Source organism: Heterocephalus glaber, unplaced genomic scaffold (genome assembly GCF_053883595.1).
Source record: "Heterocephalus glaber isolate CG9 unplaced genomic scaffold, H.glaber_assembly_v1.0 deba00001072, whole genome shotgun sequence".
NCBI lineage: Eukaryota > Metazoa > Chordata > Mammalia > Rodentia > Bathyergidae > Heterocephalus > Heterocephalus glaber.
In genome coordinates this window covers 2,195,071-2,213,851 of record NW_028258189.1, presented here as the reverse complement: position 1 = coordinate 2,213,851, position 18,781 = coordinate 2,195,071, and the positions used below count along the sequence as shown (strand labels likewise).

Below are 18,781 nucleotides of genomic sequence, written 5' to 3'. Positions count from 1 at the left end.
AAGCAGGAAAACAGATCTTTCTCCAATGGAAGGGAATCAAGAGATGGAAGGGGAGGGAGGGAAGAGGATGCAAAGGAATGAGGATGTGTTGTGCACACGCCCCAGCTCCACACGAGGAATGGGAACATTATGTGCTAAAAACATAAATGAATAAAAGTTAAAACAAAATAAAAATCACTCATGACAAAACCAGCAACCACTACTCTGCTCTCTGTGTTTATAGATTTTCCTCCCCTTGGTTTTTAATGTAAGTGGAGTCATAAATATGTACACTGTTTTCATGTGGCATTTTTTTGCTTAATATAAATTTGTAATACAGAGGATTGAAGCTTGCTTGGCAGGCGTTCTTAACACTGAGCTACACCCTCAGCCCCATTCTTAAAAATCCTCTTTACTGTAAGATAGGCTCTCACTTGCCATGTAGCCCAGGCTGACCTAAAACTTGTGACCTTCTTGCCTTAGCTTGCCAAATAGCTGCAGTTACAAGCATTGCTACCGTGCCCTGTTTAGCTGATGGCTTTGAGGTTCACCCATATTTCAGGATATATTAGCATTTCAGTATTTTCTTTTTTTTCTTCTTTTTATTTTTTTTTTAGCATTTCAGTATTTTCACTGATGCGGTGATACTGGACCAAAACTACAAATTGGGCATCTGTACAAAGATAGCAATGGGACCAATCTCATATTATTTGGATATGTGTGAAAGGATATACAATTTCAGTTAGCTAAGAGGAGTATGTTCAAGAGATCTATGGTACAACATGGTGACTATTGTTAGTGATAACATCATATGCTTGGAAGTTGCTAAGAGCATAGATTTTAAGTATTCTCACTGCACACAAAGACCCATAAAACAGAAATGTGAGAAAAGGTGTATTATTTAGTTTGATGTGATTATCCACACATCATGTGAATATAGACTTGGAAACATCATGATGTACTTTAGATATACAATCAGCCCTCTATACCCATGGGTTGCATATAAAAGTATTTTTTAAAAGTTGCATTTGCAGTGGGCATGTAAAACCTTTTTCATAGTTAGTACTATCTGTACAAGTAGTGTGATACCTATTGTACATCACTTACCTATTGCACTAGGTATTAAAGTCATCCAGGGATTATTTAAAGTATATAGGAGAATGTGCCTACATGGTATGTGAACACTACACCCTTTTACCTGGGGGTTCAACATGTGCAGATTTTGGTACCTCCAGGGAATGCAGGGACCAATCCACAAAGCATACCAAGGGACGGCTGCCTATAATTTATATTTGCTGATGAGCAGCAGTTTGAAACTGAAATAACATGCCATGCAAAAAGTTATACCACGACCTCAGACACAAACCAAGAGATTATCTTGTGTTAGTTTTGCCACATGACCCACCTGGTCCTAATGAATTGTTCTTTTCCACACTAACCGCACAAACCTGTTCCGCAGGGTAGAATCACACTGGCACAATCTCCAGGCTGTCACTGCTTCTAGGAACGTGGATAAAATCTGTTTGGGCCAATTTTATAAAGTTGGCTTTATTCACTCCTGGGCCCTGAATTTGTTCCTAGAGTTAGAGGATGTGCAATAAATGCTTGTAGATAAATGAAGAAAAAAATAAAACAAATAAGTAATAATAATAATAATAAAGGAAGCAGGCATAAAGCTCTAGTGCATCGTGTTTCTATACCTCCTCCACCCCCCTCCCAGGGACTGAGGCAGGAACATGTCCAGTTTGTTAAGTGAATTAAGGAGGAGCTGAAATTTAAAAATATGGCCCATCGAGAGCCAGAGGTGCAACCACGTCCAGGCATGTGATCATATATTCCCAAGGCTATGACACAAAACACTACATTTCCATTAAATTTTTGTCTGGTTTATGAGACTGGGATTTGGGATAAATTCAGAAATTGTTAGAGTGATTAGAAAAACGACGAAGCACAGGCTTTTGGAGTTGATTGTTATCACTTTGGCAAGTGCAGATCTGTGATGTGTCCGGTAATGGCGCTAATGCTGTTCTCTGTGACACAGATTTGAGAAAGCCGTGCTAAGTGCTGGTACCTGCCACTTAGAGATTGGTGCGGGTCTTGGCAGGTTTTGTCTCTCATCACCCTTGGAAATCAGAGAGCATAATGAGAGGTTTTATTGACTCAAGGCTGCCATGTGGGGAATTGACAGAGAGGCTGTACACAAAGACAAAGACACTCAGCCGTAAAAAGCAACAAAGGACCTCTCTCTGGGGAACTGCAACCTGACAAATACGAGGGACTGGTTAGCAATCTTGGAAAGAAACGACAATGCAAAGATTCCATTTTGGATGTATAGGTGACATATTCACTAGCGAGGGGAGGAAAAAATGTTTTCCAAATGAACATTTCTCAAATGAGTTCTGTGTTGCTCTCGTAAGGGTGGCTATGATTTGGTGAGCCCTCAGGTGTGGGTTTAATTTTGTTTGCTGATGATGTACTATTGTGAGAAGGAGTTACTCCTGAAAAGCCATCAAAATATAATTAAAAAGTTGGCAGAAGTGATGTCTCATCGCCGGCTTTGTTTATTTTTTTAATAAAATGGAAACCCCAGTTGTGCTCAGCTTGGCGTACATTGACCATAAACCAAGAGAGAGAAATCTCAGACTTGGAAAAATCACACACTGGGGTTTGCTTGGAAAGAAAGGGGAGGTGAGATTTGCTTTAGGCAAGGGGGAGGGAGAGACAGAGAGACAGAGAGATGGATCTCAACTAAGATGTGTCTGTTCTTCTCGAATTCAGTATCATCTGAGCCTTGGACCCAAAAATGATGATTAAAATGGAATCATGCTAGCTACATACTAGGAAGAAAGGCCAATTTATAAACCATTATCGGTGAAAGGCTCTTTCACAAACGATTGTGCGTGTGCGTGTGTGTGTGTGTGCGCGCGTGCACGTGTGTTTACCATTCATTTGTGTCAATACCTCTAGACTTTCTATTCTGAAGTGGTTGCTCGGGCTTTATTTCATGCCCTACAAATTCTATGCTTGGTCGCTTAGGCTGAAAATGTCTCTGTGATTCTTGCTTCATGCCCAAATGGGATTCATATCACTAAGGGAACCATTGCAGGCTTCTGTCTTGCAGCAAATCAACAACCTAGGAATTGCTTGTAACTGAACCTGCCGTAAGGTATGAAGGGTTAAATCCAGGAAGGGGCTTTAATATTGTTTTTATGCTTTGCATTATGGGCTTGCTTGTCTTCCATATATTTTATAATGAAAAATCACTTTATAATAAATATTCAATAATACCTATAATTTATATTCTTTTGTGTATATATATTTGTAGACACACACACACATATACACACTAAACTAAAGAGCTCAAGTACTCTAAATTGTTTCTAGCATCATCAAATCCTAAATAAGTTTTAGAATCTCCTCAAAGAGCCCAGAGCTTATGAAAATGAGTTGTTCATATTCATGCTGAGCAGCTTGGCAAATAGGCTGCTTAAATTTTGCTCTCAATACACAACTGTTGAAGGCTTAAAGAGAAATCCTCATTCCCGGGTGAATTCAAACCTGGGTGAACGATTTGCCAAGAAGTTCCTTGGTGAGAAAGCACTAGAACTATGAAAATGCCTCATTTTTCCACACCTGGGGGAGTTTGGGGAGGACGAAGAATTAGGGTTAGGGGCTTCATAAATTGAAAAATAAATTCAGGCTTAGCCTCTTTTTATGAATGACATCCCACCTCTGAGAGCCTTAACAGGGAGCACTAACTACGTTAATGCTCTTCAGTTTTGAGGTTCCCAGGTGTTAGACCTCTTATCTAGTATAAGTGACTTGTCCAGTTCCAGCAGGGACCTACACACGAGGTAAATTCTGATGGCTCCCAAACTCTATCTTCAGCAGTGATCTCTCCTTTCAAATACAGATCCAAATCTCCAAATGCTTCTTCCGTGAAAATCTTAAATTGCAGGTCTAGTGTAAATTTGTTCATCATCCAGTGAATTGGACCAGAACTTTGGATGCTACTTTGACTACAGGCTTGACTATCTCACCAAGCTCTTGTGTCTTTGCTAGTGCAAGGAAGTTCACAATGAGACAAACTGGCCTTTGACTTTAGAAATGATGTCCTGACATGTTGCAGACCACAGGGCCACCAATATGTCAAACTCTGAAAACTTGATGTAGTTCATCTCTCGCCTGCTAGCATGCCAGTGTCTTATTAGGGCAAAATGGTCACTTGCCACGCCCTGGCCTGCTCACAGTAATGTGATGTCACAATTGCAATGGACTAGCGCAAAGCAAAGGAGAATGTCAAGATGCCCAACGTGCGGGACAGAGCAAAAGTCAACATGCGAAGGAGAAACTCACAAGAAGGAATAATTCTCAAACAGAAGTACAGTGAGTACCCTTCTCTAATCTTCCATTAAATAAGTCATTTCCTGGAGTACTATTCAGCCGTAAAGAATGAGAAACTAGAGACATTTATGGCTAAGTGGATGCACATTGAGGTGATACTCTTAAGTGAAATAAACAGGACACACGTGTGTAAATACCAAGTAGTTTCACTAGTGTGAGAAACTGAGAGTGTAAATAAGGATCAAAATGTATAACTGATAATGTGAAATAGGAAGAAAAGGTCTAAAGGAGTAGAAGAAGTGGGAGGGGCAGGGGAAAGGAAAGAAGGGAAAAGAAAAAATATGAGAAAAGAAAAAACATGGAAACACAGTCTTTGTAAATAGGGAAGGGTGGAGGGGGTGAAGGGAGGGCAGGGGAAGGGGAAAAAATATGAACCAAGATACATCCTGTACAGGTACAAGATCTGAATGATGAATGCACCTGTATTGTGCACCTAAAATGTACCAATAAACATAATAAAAATACATCATTTCTGCAGCACTGTCTCCAACTGGGGCCCTGTGTGATCCTGTACACAGTGATTAGCAATTATTTCCTAGGGCCCTATTGGTTCTGGGATAGATTAGACAATGGATTTGAACAAGGGTATACGGGCACCTACTCCTACATCAGTCCTGTCTTTCATACCAGATCTAGCCTTTGTCATTTCTCCAAGTAGTTGATCGTTACTAAGCCGAATTAGAGGACTCCTCTTGGTTTTTCTTATTACAATGCCACAAATCAGAGTGTGTGGGAGGATACTGCAAGTTCTAAATTGCTCATCCCAGTTGTATACTTGCAAACTTGAAGAACAATCTAAGGAAATATGTGGAATCACTGTGTCAAACCTAAAAAATAAATAGAGGCCAAAGTTTATATTTAAGACACCTTAAAGTTTCTGAGTATTCCATTCCCTCTGATTTTCAGGCAGTTGCCTACTAACAGCAGAGGAAAGTAGTAGAAATATTTGCCTGTCATATTCTTGTAGAGGGCTTGTAGGGTCTTTCCTCAGTGGGTCTTGGTTACTCTGGGTTGATGCTAATGTCAGTATTCAGGCCCACTTTTCTTCTTTTTAAAAAAATTTTTATTGGTACATTTTAGATGTGATTGGTACATTTGAGGTATACAATATGATGACATTCATCATTGGGAATTTGTATCTTTACATGATATATCTTGATTCTTATTTTTTTCTCCATTCCCCTGCCCACCCTTCCCTATTTAGAAAGACTTTGTTTCTGTTTTTTCCTTTTCTCATATTAATTCCATTCCCCTCCCCTCCCACTTCCCTTTCCCCTTTGCACCTTTTCTTCCTATTTTATATTATCTATTACACATTTTGATCTTTATTTACACTTTCAGTTTCTCACACCAGAGACACTATTTGGTATTTAGATGTGTGTGTCCTATTTATTTCACTTAAGAGTATGGCCTCAATGTGCATCCATTTAGCTATAAATGTCTCTAGTTTCTCGTTCGTTATGGCTGAGTAGTATTCCATTTTATAAGAAAAAACACATTTTCTTTATCCAGTCTCCAGCTGATGGGCACTTGGGCTGTTTCCATGTTTTAGCTGTCACAAACTGTGCTGCTATGAACATGGGTGCGCATATATCGCTGTGGTATGATTCTTTTAATTCTTTTGGGAAGACACCCAGCAGGGGAACAGCTGGGTCAAATGGGACAGTTCCTAGTATGGAAGCCAAGATGGCTGCCACTGTGGAGACCAGCTCCGAGGAGATGAGCCACTTTCAATGCTGGGCACATAGGTATCTGCTTCGAGGAGGGCAAGGAGGCAGATTCCCATCATGACAACAATACATGACTCATAGATGAGCTGTGTGCAAGTTAGTTCTGATATAAGTGAGAGGCAACCTGTTTCTACCTGTTTCTCAGAGTTTTATTCATGACAGTGCGCTGTAAACTTAATGCCTTCAGGATATTACTTGAGTCTCCCCCTTCCATATTTAACAACTGAAAACCTTTTTCTAGGAGAACTTTATGAATAATTCGTGTTAGAAGAATAGAAACTTTCAGTTAGGTAGCAGGAATAAGTTCAGGAGATATATCGTACATCACAGTGAATATCGTTAATAACAAGGTATTGTGTACTACTGAGAACGAAAAAGACAGTACATTTTTTATGGTACTAGGGATTGAACACATGTTCATTTCACTGAGCTATATCCTAGTCCTTCTTAATTCTTTTCCTTTTGAGACACAGTCTTGCTAGTTCACTAAGTTGCCCCGGTGGGACTCAAACTTGCAGTCTTTTTGCCTCTTCCTGCCAAAGTGCTGGCATTACAGGCATGTACCACCACACTCAGATGATGGTAAATTTTTAAGTGTTCACACCACAAAAAGTAATAACTATGTGTGGCAACGCATATGATAATTAGCTCAATTCTACCATGTGCATGTATATTAAAACATGTTCTACTATATATATAATTTTCATGAAATTTACAAGAACTCATATTAATAATATGCCAATCATTTAAAAAACAGTGTTAAAAAGCTCTGTTCTGGTGCTATGAAATTTTTCTCTTTTGGAGAGAGAAACATTAGTCAAGAAACATTAGCTCAGTAACTCTGCAATTTTATTACACTCTAATACACCCTAAAGCAATAGATTTAAAAAAAAATTTCCCAGTGGCCAATTAACTTTTAATTTTACGTTCTACATGTTTCCAAGTGCAGTCATTTTTCTTTCTCAAAGTCTTAATATTTGTCCCATCCCTTTTTCCTCTCCAAAGCATAGACTTTTCATGTCTTGGGTCTGGATCATGACCAAACATTGTTGAATGAACAATGAAGTGAAAGTACAGGTATATAAACAAATACAAGAGAACCTCTTTAGTGTGGGGAGCCATCAGGCATTTCCCTAGACAACACCTGAGTCCATTCTGACAGCACCTTGGAACTCAATGGTATTATTGTCCCTATTTCAAAAAGGAAAACATTCAGGCACACAGATAATATTCTTTCTTTCTAACTCTCATCTTTACAAGTCTGCTACATCTTACCTTCTCTGACTTTTACTTTTGAAATACTGGCTTTGTATCTACATGCTGTAATCAAATATTCACGCTGAGTTTGAATGTTCCTGAGCCTCACTATGTGAACCCCCAGTCTAGGAAATCATGCTATTCTCCTAGCACTATAGTCTTTTCTGTCATATCTATAATCACAGGTATCATCTTAGAGCTTGTCCTTCCTTCTTCCCTTTCTTTCCCTTCTCTCTCTACCTCCTTTTTCCCTTTTCTCTCTCTCTTCCTTTTTTTCCTCCCTCCCTCTCACTTTTCTCCCTCCCTTTTACACTCTTAGTTAATTTTCTCATCTCAGAGACACAATTCCTGACACTCACAAGTTAAAGGAGGAAAGCTGTATTTCAGCTCATGGTTTATAGAGGTTTCAGTCCATAGTCAGCTGACTCCAAGATAGGGAAGCATGGCAGAGGGGCCTCACAGAGGAGAAACAGTCCATGGCTCGGCAGGCAGAAGACAGCAAGCAGTAGAAAGCAGCAAGCCTCCCTTTCCCTTTTATCCTGTCTAGGCCACAAGCCTTTTGGGTGGTGCCCTCCACATCCAGGGTGGGGCTTCCCATTATCCATACTCAGAAATGTGCAGAATCAATTGGTCGACTAATCCAGTACCACACATCCTTAATACCAGCATCACATATCCTACTACCAGACACCTCCCAAAAGCCTCACCAGTGAGTGCATGAGGCTTTGAGGGGATATCTATATACCTGCCATAATGTTCTGTCCCTGGTCCCCAAATGACTCACGTTGATCCCTTTATGCAAAATGCATATAGTCCATATGTAAGAGTTGAACAAAGTTCTAACAGTTTCAGCATTGCTGAAAAGTTCAAGTTCAAATTCTTTTCTTCAGTTAAAGGCAAACTCTTAGCTGGAAGCACCTGTACAATGGAAAAGAAAGTTAAACACTTCCGACATACATATGGCAAAAGTTGAACATTTCCATTCCAACAGGTGCAAATAGGGAGATAGAAAAGAAGGAGACAAACACAGATACAAAATCCAGTGAGGCAAACATTAAGTTCTGTAGTTTCATCCTGGCCAACCTATGGCCAGATGTGAACTCCAGAGAGCTTGGGCAGATCCACTCCTACAGCACTGCCAGTGGTTGTGGCTCTTGTGGCACTCCTTGCAACTTTACTCAGATAATCCATATTTTTGGCTTCTGCAATATTTTGATGTCTCCACTGCACCACTCATTTCATACAGCTTCACACACCATCCTCTCAGGAACACACTGCCTGGTCTCCCAGGGCTTCTTCTAAAATCTGGATGGAAGGCTTTCAGACCGCATAACTCTTTCTGCATGAGCCTAAAACTAGCACCATGTGGATGATGCCAAGGTCTGCCGCATCAGCTGGATCAATAGTCAGGCTTCCTTCTCTCTTGCTGTAAAAATAGAGAACATGGATTGTTGAGCACTATGAACCCAATCCTGAGGAAAAAATTCTCTAGCTTGCTGCCATTCTGGAACAGAGTTCTCTAGGTTTCTCTTCTCAAAGCAAAGTCTTTGACCTTTGCAACTTTACAGCTGCAACAGGTGAAGTTTTACTGTTTCTTGTGATGCCCACAGGCCATCTTTCCTATTTCCAGTTCCAGAGTACTTAGCTTTTTAATGGCAACCATCTCAACATCTTCTGCTCCATCTTTGCAGTCTGCAATTTAACTGGAGTTTCCTTGCTGGCCAAGCTAAAAAAAATTTTAAATCATTCTGCTGGGCACTTTGATCTTGATTCTCAACATAAATCTAGCCCAAAGCAACCCAACAATAGCCATACTGCTAGCTCAACATTAGACTGCCTTGAAATTTCTTTCCCCAGATTAATCAGTCTGCTGTGCTTAATCTTGGTCTCCTGTGATATCTCCAGATAAGAGCAATATGTAGACAAATCTTGTGCCAGAGCATAACAATGTGACCTGGAGTCCAACAGCCAATGGAGTCCGTCTTCCTAACAGAAACCTCCTGAACCTGGTCTTTACCAGCAGCATTTCTATCAGCATTCTGGTATTCTGAGTTCTGTCTACAGTCTCCCATCAAATTTGGCTCAAAACATTCTAGGGGTGTTTCTTTAGCTAGTATCTCCAAATCTTTCCAAACTCTTCCCAAAAACCAGGTCCAAAACCTTCTGAAGCATATGGCCAGGTATTGTCCCAGCAGCAATTCGACTTCTCTGGTACTAAAATCTATCTTAGTTACCTTTCTCATATCTGACACCTACAAGTTAAAGGAAGAAAGATTTATTTAGGCTGGCTCCAAGGCAGGATAGCATGGCAGAGGCTCATCACAGAGGTCAAACAGTCTTTGGCAGGGCAGGCAGACAAGAAGACAGCAGCAGCAGCAGCAACCTGCCTTCTTTCTGCCCCTTTACACTCCATCCAGGCTAAAAGCCTATTGATTGTTGCCATTTACATGGACACTAGGTATTCCCTCTTCAGTAAATTCATTCAGCCACACCGATAATTATGCTAATCCAATTTATTTGGGTGCTTTTTATTCAAGTTGCCACAATCAATTATCCATCTCATCCTTCCTTCCTTCCTTTCCTTTCCTGTCTTTTTCAAAAGTTATTATCTGTCCATCTCATCCCTAAGCTTGAGAACAGAGACACAGTCTGCTTTGCTCTGAATCATGTCACTAAGCTCCATCTGCTGAGTGAAGGAAAACATCAGTGAAGGAAGTAGGAGGTACATGAACACATTGTACAGCAAGCCAATATTCACAATGGTAACAACTGTTTCCTTTTATGCATATATGCGATCTCATGCAGGATAAGTCACAGAACCTGCATGGTAATCCTTTTCATTGGCATATGTTTGAGATCATAATAATTACAATCTTCTTGAGGAATTGGTGCACATATATATTACACCTTAATCATTATTACTTTCCCTCCCCATCTTCTCCTTACCCCCACATTTTCCCCTTCCTATCTCCACAAAATCTACTTCCTCATTCCTGCTCATCTTCTTTTACTCTTTAAATTACTTATAGTTTGGATTTATCATTTAAGAGAATCAATCATAGAACTAGATATTAAAACAGAAACACTGAATTTCCTGGCAGAAAAAGACTTCAGAAGACATGTAGGCATAGGCAAGGACTTTCTGAACAGAACCACAGTATAACAAGAAATAATACCAGAACCAATGAAGGGGATTATATCAAATTAGAAAGCTTTGAAGAGCGAAGGAAAGAACCAACAGTGAAGAGACAGCCTACAGAATGGGAAAAATAGTTGCCAGCAAATCCTCAGAGGACTAATATCTAGAATATATAAAGAACTCAAATTATAAATAAAGAGCAAAATAAAAGATAGATACCAAGAAGTAGGAAGATAGATCTTTATTTTATTTTTATTATTCATTAAGTTTATTGGTACATTTTAGGTATACAATATGATGACATTCATCACTGGAAATTTGTAACTTTACATGATGTATCTTGGTTCTTATTTTTTCCCCTTTCCCCTGCCCTCCCTTCAACCCCTCTGGCCCTCCCTATTTATAAAGACTTTGTTTCCAGTTTTTCCTTTTCTCATATTTATTCCTTTCCCTTCTTTCTCCCCCCTCCCTCTCCCACTTCCCCTTCCCCTTCCCCTTTGGACCTTTTTTCCCTATTTCACATTGAGATGGCTCTTTCTTAAAGAGGAAGGGGATCAAGAGATAGAGGGAGGGCAGATGAAGGGGCAGGAAAGGGGAGAAGAAAATAATTAAGATGTGTCATATATATGTACTAACTCCACACAAAGAATACAATCATTATGTACTATAAACATGTACTAATAAAAAAGAGCTAAAAATATTAGACCTCCCCAAAATAAAAGACTTGAAAAAAATGGACAATCAAAATGAATACGCCAATTGGTATGTGAAAAAATGTTCAGCATCCTTGGCCTTCATAGTAATCTGATAGGAGTAGTATTTTTATTCACCTTTTACATGCCCACCATCCACTTTCATGGACCAGAGTGACTGTATTCTCCTCACTCTGCATTGCTGTGTGGCACGCTGATGAAATTACAGTGCTAACAAGAGATTCAGTGAAGACAGGACTCTGGGAGGGAGTATTCCTCTAACAGGTTTGCCTGTAGGCAGGCCAGGCTTATTTCTCTACAGCTGGCAAAGGTATAAAATCCAAGTGATTTTATTATCAAGGTTTTTGACTAGGATCCATACATGCAGGGTTCCTACTCTGCAGGTAAAGATGGATTTTGGCAGATTCACCAAAAAGCAAATTTTGGCAAAGGATAGATGATTGCCTAGGTTGCACATGTGTTGACAGAGTTTTCAGCGACGGTGGTGTATTTCATAAGTTGCCAAGGACTCAGTCATTTCTCCCTGATTTATTACATGTTCATTTATGTTTTGAGTGACGAAAGATGTTTGATTCTTCCAATTATTAAGGCTGGCTTAGCTTTTTCTTCAGCAAATCATCAAATCAATACTTTTTTAAGTTAGCAGTTATTTAAACAAGAGTACTGTAGGATATCCACTTATGAATACCATGGACTTTCATTTTATAATTTGTCAACTTAAAGGTCTTGGGAGTTAAGGGTGGTTTTATGGTGTTATATTAAAGCCTTGTATCTGATCACTTTAAATAATGGGTGGGTGTTGAGTGCCATGTTAGAAGCTTGTGTCTGATCATTTCAAATAATGCACGATTGCCCACTACTTACCCTCAATGCCTCACTAAGAGAGAAAGCTAACCCTTCCTCCATAGTTTATAATTCCAACATTTTATATCTAAATCATTTCCCCTGCATTGGTGTATAAGATATATAGATATGTCCAAAAATAATCATTAGACAAAGTTCACAGAAATAGTTTCCAAAGTAGGCAGGAGGATAGGTCTTGCCATTACTACTTTATTTAATTGATGCTATGATAGGCAATGTCCTGAGTGTTCAAAATCTTTTAATCATAAGACATTTTTCCTGAAAGTGTTCCTAAGTACCTGCCTTGCAGAAGTAGCTAATCTCATCTCCAGGTACAAAGAACTGGCTACAGAGATGGAAGTATGAATTGGCATATTAAAGATGGAACACAGTAATATAGAGAATCTTGCAAAAGTCATGTTCACAGCACTGAGCTGCATTAACCACAATCTCTTTTGACACCGGTAGCGAACTGCACGTGGAAGAACCTCTCTAAGCGACTGTGAGGCCGTGGAGCCCCCTCCTCAGTTTTCAATTAAAATGTCAAGGGCTCACCCTGGCAGGTAAAGCCCTTCTTTGTCCCCAAAGCAGCTCATCTCTTCAGGCCACTCAACTGGCTCCATTTGTAGCTTCAACCTATGACCCAAAGAGACATACCTCAGCCATACCAATGTCTCCTAGAGAGTCCTATCACCATTGTGCAGGCGTGGTTGTGTCTCTACTGCAAGGGCCTACCCACTATTTTGTGGCTACACAAATATTGACATTAATTCACAGCAGCAAAATCACAATAGTCTATAGTCCCTCTCTGTCATGTTTGAATTCTCATCAGCCCTACTCTCACACTCTGGGGCCGTGATGAAGTAAATAAGTGTTCCCTGAACGCATAAGTGAGATACCACCACGCTTGACCGTATCGCTGTGATAGTTGACCAGTGATGGATGGATGGATAGCAGCTATGGGTGGACACATTGGACAAAGGATAAGTCACATCCCAGGTGGGATGGACTGGAACCCTGTGAGCTTTTATCATGCCAAACAGTGCACAATGTAAAGCTTGTGAAGTACTCATTTGTGGGAGTTTCCATTTAATATATTGGGGCCATGGTTAATCACAGGTACCTGAAACGTAGAAGGAGAAACCATAGGTAAGAGGGGACTACTGTATCATATTTACCAGGAAGCCACCCTGAAACATTTCCTGTATCCAGGGAGAACCCAGACTCCTCCTGGTGCTGCATGCTCTATGAAGTGTTACTTATCTACATCCTTCTTGTTTCAACGGACCAAACTGAGCAAAGGAGAGAGGTGATAGAATGGTCCATTCATGAGAAGCAGATGTTTCCATCCAGGGCTGGGAGCACGAATCAGAATGGGGGCGGGCGGGGGGGGCTGTCTCTAGATACATCTAGCATGCCCATCACACGCCCATGGCATCTCTGGCTGCTTCCTACGCACACTCCATTCTAAGTTCAAGAAATGCTTTTGACCCATGGATTCATTCGATCTACTGATCCTGACCCCCTGCCACATCGCACTACAGCACAACATGCCACGGTAGTGCTGCATCCTTATCAAGTCCTATAGAGACAATTAAAGCCCTCCTCACAGCCCTCTGCTTTGGACTTTTCCAAAGATATCTCTCTTCCTCTACATAGTGTGATATCTCTGGGAGCACTGTATATCTAATCGCTGTTGATGAGGGGTGTAAGACACTACACACACACATACATGCTTTTCACCTCCACTTCAGACCACTGTTGAGGGCCATTGGAGCTTCAGGCCTCTGATAATGCCACGCTCTTCCACCATTCTCTCCTACTGCTTCCCTTCCTCCTGGCAGTTCTAAAGGGCCTACTTCTCCAACATATTGAATATGCTAAACTCTGCTCATGAGGAGCTTTTGAGGCACATCCCACTGGCAAATCCCAGGCTTCACTAAGGATGCAGAAAGTTCTGGCCAAGCATATAAAATGTTCGAGGCATGGCCAAGGGTGTATAGAAAAATGATGTTTCACCATAAAACCAACTCCTCAGGTCCCCTTTTCAACCATGCATCTGCTCCAATCTGAACTTATCAGCAGACCCAACTAAAACTCTGCGAGTACACAGACTGCCCCGGAAGGGGGCGATTTACTGGAGGTGGAACGCTGAGGGAGAAAGTGGAATTTGTCCCTCTTCTAATGCATTCTTCATGTTTTGATGACACAGGTTGCAGAGAGGGAAACATCTCAGAATGAAAGCAGACAGAGTGGCTGCAGTCAGTGAATCACGCTTGTTCGAAAAAAGCTGAGATCCATAGCTCAGGATCATCTCATCTACTGTCATAAGTCTTTGAACGTTGTTCCTTTATCCAAGTAGCAGAAGCTCTTCACAGTTCTGTCTTCCTTGAGCACATCTTATGGAAGGAATTTCGGTACAGGAAAATCTGTGATCCTTGCATTCTCCTTGTGCTCGTCTGTTTGAAAGGAGTGGATTTGCCCATGCCCTCAGGTCACATCTAAATGAGGAGCTTTACACTGAGTTTTCAAGACTGATGTGCCAGCCAAGGCATAGGTTACGGGGCATTCCTACAGAGAGGAGATCAAGCTTGCAAACTTTGGAGTAAGCAATAAATCATACCAAGGTGTTGAAGGAACATGAGTATGGAGATTGCACACAAAGTGGAAAATCACTTTTTAAGATGCTGCTCTCTTCCCTAGGCTGTGCTACCACTTCATGTGGGTGATGGATTCAGTGGGGTTATACTAGCAGGACTTTCAAGCATTCTCTAGCCTCTGTTATCTAAAAGACATCATTCAGTCACTTTCAGGGCTAAAACCATGGCTTTCAAAGAGTGAAGAGCTCACTTCACTTGCCTGCCGGACTGTTGGAACAATGGTACTAGATACAAGGGTTTGATCAAACTCAGTCCTGAAAATTTTAGAGTACCTCTGGAAAGGAGTGGCCCCAGGAAGGTAAAGTGCACATTTTTAAGGTGGTGAGGCTTAGAAATGAATGTGCTTTTCAAGGTTGGCCTTGTGGATCTGGGGGATATTTCATAAAAGATCTGCTCGATGTCATGCATGACAGTTGCCCACTAAGACACAGGTCCTTATGGGGTTAAGATTGTGAGTTTTAAAACCAAGGAAGTTTTGGAGCCTGGCAAATACACTACTGTCTACAAGAAAATGAAGAGTTACAAGCAAGTACAGTCATGTAATGTTTCATCAGGGAATAACATCTGAGAAATGCATTTGTTGGTGATTTTATCATTGTGCAAACATTATAGAGTGTACTTACACAAACTAAGAGGATTATAGTATCACTGGGACTATTAGTATGTGGTTCATCCTTGCCTAAAATGTTGTCAAGTGCAGGATACCAGGTTTACAGAAAAGTTTCCCAAGTCATCCTTAGACCACTAGCTGGAAAAGAGGACAGAATGAACACGGGAAAACTTCTAAGAGTTGGCCTAATACTCCTTGTATGTACCTGCCACTCTCTATAAAGTCTGACACCACCATTTACAGTTTTACTCCTTGCTGGGATGAGTTAATAGGCGAATGGTGCAGAGTCTGGGATGCGATGGGGTTTCTGAGATGGCAAAGCACTGGCCTGCTTTTGCTCTCTGCTTGGAAGACTGGTTCCAAGAGGCTGTTTGTTTACAGGTAGAGAATAAGGTCCAGTACCTTAGAAGGATCCTCAAGAAGTTGATGTGACTATTCATAATATGATAAGGAGCCGCTTGTCATGCTATAGCTGCTGCATCTATTGAAGGATGAAGTGGAAGTAGGTTATAAATTGTCTCTTTAGAATTAGGCATATGGCCCCACCTGTGGAGTAATATCCAAAACCTTAAGGCCCAAGACGGTGCCATGCCAGCTTCTCTTGAGAGTTGGGAACATCTGTGCTTCCTGTGTCTCTTTGTAATGAAGTCCTTGTCTCTTTCTCAGCTCTAAGGACTGGCTGACAGACTGGGTTGGGCTTACCTGTATTGCATTTCAGTAGAAAAAAGAAAGGATATTGGGTTTTACATTGACTTCTCTTAGGAGGAATCCCCAAATATTGCCCACGGTAAAACTGGATGTGACAAAAATTACTTACCTGCAAGATTCATACTATGGTCCCAAACCCGTCCCCCATTTAACAGGTGGGAGCCTGAGTTGGCCGATGGGTTTTCATCAGGAGATTTCTGCAGTTGAGACAAATGCTTCTTCTCTTGGTAGATCTGATCCCTACAGTGCAAGAGATGTAAACAACTAGAGATCCACAGCAGAGCTCCGTGTGACCTGCAAAAGTCTGGTTATGAGGGAGAAAAGGCGAACCAGTGAGTGGATGTGAACAAAAAAGAGTGCTGATGATAAGAAGGTCATAATGAAGACTTGCTGGCTCTCGTCTTTGGAGGTGTAGATGATGGAGGCCCAAATCCACCTCAGTTGTAACAGGGAAACACAGGCTGCTGCTTTTGCTAAAAATACTGACTGTTCCCTTGTGCTTGCAGATGTCTCCTTCACTACCTTGAGCTTCGGGAGAGATTCTGGTTCTACGCTGCACATAGATAGATTGATCATTTAAGAAATAGCTGTTTTAAAACTGGTAATACAATGTTGATGAGCTCCAAATTTACCTACTTTTATGGGCCCCCTTCAAGGCTGAAATGCCAAGGTAAGTATAATCCTAGGATTAGGGACTAGATGGGAGCTCCCCAATCGTATTTCACCTGCAACTGTGCATAAGATACTTAGGCCTACCTCAGCCCTCTCTTCCATCAAAGGGAGACAACAATAAACACCTTTGTGGCGCTTACCCTTAATTGTGTCAACTTGACTGGTTTTGTAAATACCTGGTATATTAGTAAAACACGGTTCTGGGTGTCTCAGTGTGTCATGGAGGCATGGTCTTGGATGTCTGTATCTGGTCCCTCATCCCTTTCTCTCTGACACTGTTTCCCATACTGTTTCTCAGCCACCATCAACTAAGCAACTTTGCTTCACCAGGCCCTTCCACCATACTTTTGTGCCTTGGAGCCAGGTGACCATGGACTGAATCCCCTGAAACCATGAGCCATGTTAAACTTCTCCTGCCTTCAGTTGTGAGTGGCTGGTATTGTGTTCCAAGGACAGGAAAACTAATACAGTCTTTCTCTTGGACCAGCTGGGAGAATGAAGCAGAACCCAGAACATAGAAATCCTACAAAGTGTTAGCTCTCACTTTAATGACATGGATGTTGTTAGACAAGGAATTAACAGAAACCCAGGGAACAAACAAGGAAAGTCCTGATTAAGAAATGCAGAAGCCCCATGTGCTGCACAAGGACTCCTCCTGGATTTTCTTCCAGGGCAGAGAAAGGTCACAACAATTTGCATTTTTTGGAATCATGTGTTGGAGACTAAAACAAAAGCTGTGGTTTGATTATTTCATGAGTTAGGTTTGTGAAACATCACTTCATAAGGATTCATTATTGTAATGAATTTTTAGGTGAGATATCTGACTCTGGGAGTCCCAAAAGATGACATTTGGTCACCCACTACCTCAATGGTCCAATCACAGGGACACAACTGGTGGTGTAGGAAGAAACTAATAGCCCTATTTTTTTTCCATTAAGTTTATTGGTACATTTTAGGTATACAATACAGTTACATTCATCATTGGGATCTTGTACCTGTACATGACGTATCTTGGTTCATATTTTTCCCCCTTCCCCTGCCCTCCCTTCACCTCCTCCACCCTTCACTATTTACAAAGACTTTGTTTCCATTTTTTCCTTTTCTCGTATTTTTTCTTTTCCCTTCTTTCCTTTCCCCTACCCCTCCCACTTCCCCTACTCCTTTAGACCTTTTCTTCCTATTTCACAATATCAATTATACATTTTGATCCTTATTTACACTTTTAGTTTTTCACACCAGAGAAACTATTCGGTATTTACACATGTGTGTCCTATTTATTTCACTTAAGAGTATTGCCTCAATGTGCATCCACTTAGCTATAAATGTCTCTAGTTTCTCATTCTTTATGGCTGAGTAGTACTATATTTATTAAAAAAAAACCAAACACATCTTTTTTATCCAGTCTCCAGTTGATGGGCACTTAGGCTGTTTCCAAGCTTTAGCTATTACAAACTGTGCTGCTATAAACATGGGTGCACATATATCATTGGGGTATAATTCTTTTAATTCTTTGAGGAAGATACCCAGCAGGGGAATAGCTGGGTCAAATGGGACTTCTAATCCTACTTTTTTGAAGTATCTTCATATTGATTTCCACAGTGGTTGCACCAGTCTGCACTCCCACCAGCAGTGGAGCAGGGTTCCTGTTTCCCCACAACCCCACCAGAATTTGTCATTGGTTGATTTGATAGCAGCCATTCTTTCTGGGGTGAGGTGGAATCTCAGTGTTGTTTTCATCTGCATCTCTCGAATGACCAGTGATGTTGAACATTTTTTCATGTTTATTTGCTGCTTTTACTTCTTTGTCTGAGAAATGTCTGTTCATTTAGGATGCCCATTTTTGAATTGGGTCTTTATATTTGGGGGTCTGATTATTTTTAGTTCTTTATATATTCCAGATAGTAGACCTTTGAGGAACAGCTGCTAAATTTTTTTTCCCACATTGTAGGTTGTCCCTTAGCTCTGTTGGTGGTTTCTCTTGCAGGGCAGAAGCATTTTAATAAAATGAGATCCCAGTTGTTGATTCTTTGTGCTAGTTCCTGTGGTACTGAGGTTTTGTTCATAAA

At 40.8% G+C, this 18,781-nt stretch overlaps 1 long non-coding RNA gene across 1 annotated transcript; it reads left to right on the top strand.

Moving 5' to 3' along the window:
* The first annotated feature begins 3,506 nt into the window (after nucleotides 1-3,506).
* Nucleotides 3,507-16,727, top strand: LOC110346149 (uncharacterized). Its single transcript, XR_002389994.2, has 3 exons — nucleotides 3,507-4,365; nucleotides 16,275-16,452; nucleotides 16,550-16,727. It is a non-coding gene; the product is annotated as an uncharacterized LOC110346149 (long non-coding RNA).
* The last annotated feature ends 2,054 nt before the right edge of the window (nucleotides 16,728-18,781 follow it).